Source organism: Leptosomus discolor, chromosome 1, assembly GCF_034619465.1.
Source record: "Leptosomus discolor isolate bLepDis1 chromosome 1, bLepDis1.hap2, whole genome shotgun sequence".
In the NCBI taxonomy this organism is placed as follows: Eukaryota; Metazoa; Chordata; class Aves; order Leptosomiformes; family Leptosomidae; genus Leptosomus; species Leptosomus discolor.
The window spans coordinates 3291213-3296024 of NC_141391.1; positions in this window are offsets into that span (position 1 = coordinate 3291213).

Genomic DNA, 4812 nt, shown 5'->3' on the forward strand with positions numbered 1-4812 from the left:
AAATATTTCATTGCAAGGATTATCTGGGGTTACCAGTGATTAGAAAAGAGGAGTGTTGCTTGGAGAGCTGAATTTTAAGCAACGCTTTGAAGGAAAGAAGACGTTTGACAGATGAACACAGCAAAGGGGCAAAGGCACAAGGCCAAGAATGTGAAGAGACAAAAAAGAAATGAGATGAGAAGATTGAGATAAGCCAGTGCACTGTGAAATAATTGCCTAGATCTTGATCTTGGCAGGAAAAACTCACGTTACGAAGGTTTGGGGGACAGTGCAGGTAGAAAAGGAGAGGTGTTAGCATAGCTGTGTTTATAACTTCAGGTGTGTGATTGCATACTGTGTGAGGTCTTGGTCTCCAAGAGGGAAGTGTGGACTTGGGAACGAAAGAAAAGAGCAAGTGATGTGCTGCAGGAAAGGAGGAAAAATAGTCCAAGGTCTGGAAGTCAATGGAAGGTGGAGAGGTGAGATCTGGAAGGAAAATGTGTTCATTTCTAAAAAAGTGCATTTGAAATGCAGGTCCTGGTGGGGGAGGTCCCCATGGGTAGTGTGAGGCTAGAGGGGGAAGAGAGGTTGGAGCCCAGTGCTAAGGTTCAGCGTCGTGGCTGTATGGCAGGAGAAGCACAGACGAAATACAGCAGTAGACCTTCAGGGTGCTGCAGTGATACAGGGAAATCACGTTCTGGTCTAGATTTTCCTCCTTGATAGCTGATGCAGGGTGGGTTGACACCCTTCTCCTGGCAGGGCAAGTGGAGCACTCACCTGTCGGTGTAGTTATCTGTGTCAAAAAGCACACTCCATCTTTATGTTGCTGTAATCTGCTCAAGAACATGAGGAAAAAAATTGACATCGTGGTACAGAGTCAGGAATTGGTTTGTGGCACCTACCCGGACACAGGGTCTGGGAAACCCCGTGGTTTAGTGATATAAATGCAGCCACGATGAGCTGCCTCCAGCAGCACAAAAGTAACAGAGGAGAGCTATCAGCAATCGACAGGGGAGTGGGTGGGTGGATTAAAGACAAAAATAAAGAAACCCATGAAAAAAAGTTAGGAAGACAGTTTTGGTTATTTTTTTTTCCTTGTCTGTGCTTGGTGCAACAATTCCCAGAAAAAGAATGAGGGTAGAAAAATAACACCCTTCCACAAGCCAAAATTTGATTATGAGTGGAAAAACAAACTCCTCTAACAGCAGCTGCTGTTTTATATGTTGGCCATAAAGCACATAGTGTTATGAAACTTGTAATAATATTTAGCAAATGCAGTAATCTAGTTAATTTTTTAATAGATGTTCACGTACATCCTGTTTATAAGATGTGCCTGAGCATCTGCAATATTGCAAAGATGTATTGTCACGACAAGGTGATTAGAGGAGATTGTTTGCTTGGGGTAGTGGTGATTAATTAGAGTTTGATTTACAATCTAGAAAATAAGTGGAACAGGATAAAGCTTTGGTTGAAGACAGGTCTTCAGCTGGTCCAAATTGGCCTGGGTCATTTGCAGACTAAACTCTGGTCTGCCTTTTTGTTCTTGGTTTCAATCAAAATCATGTCATTTTACAATACCTTGTGGGTTGTTTGCCTATCTGCTTTAAGGTTTTCAGCATCGTTTGCACTATGCTTTATTTTTATGATGTTACCCAAACCATGTAGATCAAGTTTGGAACTGAACTGAATTGTTTCTAAAAAATTACGTATATACCCTCAGAGGTTTTGAGCCACGAAATCTGAATGAAATATGTATTCAGCAGAGAGCTGCATAAAGTTCCCAAGTTCAGCACGAATTTGCCAGGTTATAAAGTTTTCATCAGCAAACATTCCTGTTCAAGGATGTCCTGGGAAATACCTGCACCTGACTGAGGAATCTCATGCTGCTTGTGGGATTTGGGGTGACTGGGTCACGGCCAAGTGCTCACACAACTACTCGAAGGATTGCAGACTTACCATGTTAAGCAGAAGGAGAAATTCTCCGTTTCTTACTGACCTGAGCCCTGAGCAGCTTCATTGACTCATTGGAGGCTGAATTAGCAGGGTGGGCAAAGCTCGTGGCCAGTTTCCTCGTAAAGTTGTTGCAGCAAAAGAAGCAAATGCAGAGCAAGAGTCGTGGCTCAGCCCGTGTCTCTGGTGGCTGCATTTTGCTGGTGTAGAGCAGGGACAGTGTGCATGGCCATAGTCTCTCCTCCACTCATCCTGCAGACAAACAAGAGGCTTCTTTCCCAAGACCTATTCGCCAAGTTCCAACAGCTCCAACATTTTCAACAAAGAACCAGTGTGTGTGTGGGGGGAACCTTCACCCTGATCAGTTTGTACAGTAGTAGCAGTGAGTGTTTGTGATAGCAGCCAAACAAGTTATTCTCCTCTTCTGATCTGTAGGGGTGTGCAGGAGCGAGTCCAAAATCAATAATACTCAGAAACATAACAGCAATTATCACACACACGTAATTAAACCTCCCTGCCTAAAATATCAGCTCAGAGCACATATTTACCTACTCATGCTTCCCACTAAAAATAAACAGATTAAAGTCACAAACCTACTGTGTGAGTAAGTGGGGGGAAAAACACCACATGTGAAACGTAGCATGTGATAGAAATTCCTCTGTGCAACATGTTCAGGCTCCCTTCCCATCTCAGCCTCCCTTCAGCAGTTTGGATTCAGTTGCTGGACGATTCTTGCCAACAAATACTGGGACAGCGTGTCTGCTTTGTGTCTATATTGTTACCAATTATCCACAGCCACTGCAGCCACATTTCCAAGCAGAAGTTATCAGGAATCCTTCCTTTTTTGTTTGTTTGTTTGTTTGTTCTTTGCCTTTTTGTCGTTTGTTTGTTTGCTGGAGACCAGGCCACCAGGTTAGGTTTGAAATCTTAAGTTTGTTTTGTGGCTTTACCACTGACTCACTGGCTTTGTTGGGAACAGGTTGCACTCATGACATGTGGAGTTGTATCACTCTGTGCTCATGCAAGGGTTTTTTCAGCAAAACCAAAATTATCTGATGTGTCAGCACTGCACCTTCGCTTGTTGGCTTTGTGCAGCCGGGCCAAATCTCTGAAGTGGCAAAAAGGGGTGTTTGCACAGCAAAAGGAAGGAAGAATTAGGATGCTGACAGGCCTTGCCATGTCCATTGTGTTTGATCTAAGAAACAGCGAGCAACGACTCGGTATCTTTCGATCATGACCTCCATATTCAACCCAGATAGCTAAACACGTTGGCATTTCTGCGAGTCCTTTCCCTGAAGGCACAAGTGTTGTTTCTGTTAGGCTCAGGAAATTAATTTGGACCCTCCCTTTCTTTTGGGTTGACGTTGCACGAGGACTGTTCCATCCAACAGCCCCGGTTATTTTTGTCTCCTGAGCACGCCCCAAGTAATTCATTCTCCAAGGCTATGTCTACACAGCAAATTGAACTTGCCCATGACTGCTCGCCAGCACCGAGGCCAACTGGCACAGGACAGCCCATGCCCATACTACTAAAGGCTATTTGTCACCGAAACAGGGTGTCTGAACACCTTGTGCTTTTCCCCCAGACTGTCCTTGGCGGCACTTCAGGAGAGAGCTGATTCATCCAGGGCAGAGGTGTACCAGGGATAACTTAGCAGCACTGACACTGATACACAGAGGCTGAGCCCTCACAGTGTTTAGTTTGCTAGAGTAGATTACACCTGAAAGGCTATGCTGGGTTGGATATTAATTTTCACGAGATATTTGCTTATCTTCTAGAGTCTTCTTGATACTCTATAGTTTCTTCAGAAGCTGGACAGTCCTCGCCCATTTCTTATTGTCTGGAGAAGAGGGTCCCAATTGTTTTGGACCACAAACCTTCGAAGCCCTTGACACTCCATAAAGACCAACCTGCACCTTTCTATCCGACTTTAAACTGAAAATATTATGAAGGTGCTACCATTCCTGATCTTTTATGCATCACTAGATGTGTCTTTGTGCACCAAGTCTTGAGAAACTTTGGTGCAGGGCACATTTTCACGTAGGAACATAAGAACATGCTTTTCATCTTTGATTGTTTCTAATTAACCCTGTTTTTAGCAAGGGTAAAGTGAAGAACATGTCTCATTGCTTTTTTGTGCAGGTGTCTCTGCGTGTGTATGTACAATGCCAACAACAGCAACAAAAGGCTGACAGGAAAACTTGTGCGGTGCTCCAGAAGCCACAAACTTTCAGTGGTAGCATCTCTGCCAAGAAAAATTGGACCCATAGTCAACCATTTTTTAGGCTCCTTGCCTCTTTTGCCAGATCTGATGTATTACCAGGCCATTTTTCTTTCCAGTATCAACCATCGCATCAACAAGTCACAGTGTATTTTAATTTGTTGCTCAGTATCTTCTTTGCACTCAGTGGGCAATTGCCCTTGTTGACAGTTCCCTTACTAACAAAAACATGTCCTGAAAGAGTTTCTCTCCCTCCGCGAGACAGCAAAAACCTTGGTTTTACAACCTCGCCATGTAAGAATTATCATTCAAAATGATAGAAAACAAAACAAAACAAAAAAACCCACAATTAGATACGGTGATATTGGTAGTAATTTTGCTGAAGAAATTCACATCTCTAGGTTTTTTTTACTATGTAGACAAAGTAAACACACAGATATTGATTTCAAATACAATTTTATGAGTAAATAGCACATAATTGTGTTTGAGAGACATCCAACCTAACTGATAAAGGCCTAAGATTTCTTACAAGTTTCACAGCTTTGTATGTATATTCCTCTGCCTGGTCACCTTTCTTATCCTAGGTTATTTTTCGTTTGGGGAAAGTGTGAGTTTAAGCTAGCTGAAGAGCCCCAGAGAGCAGATGAGCACCATTCCTCCC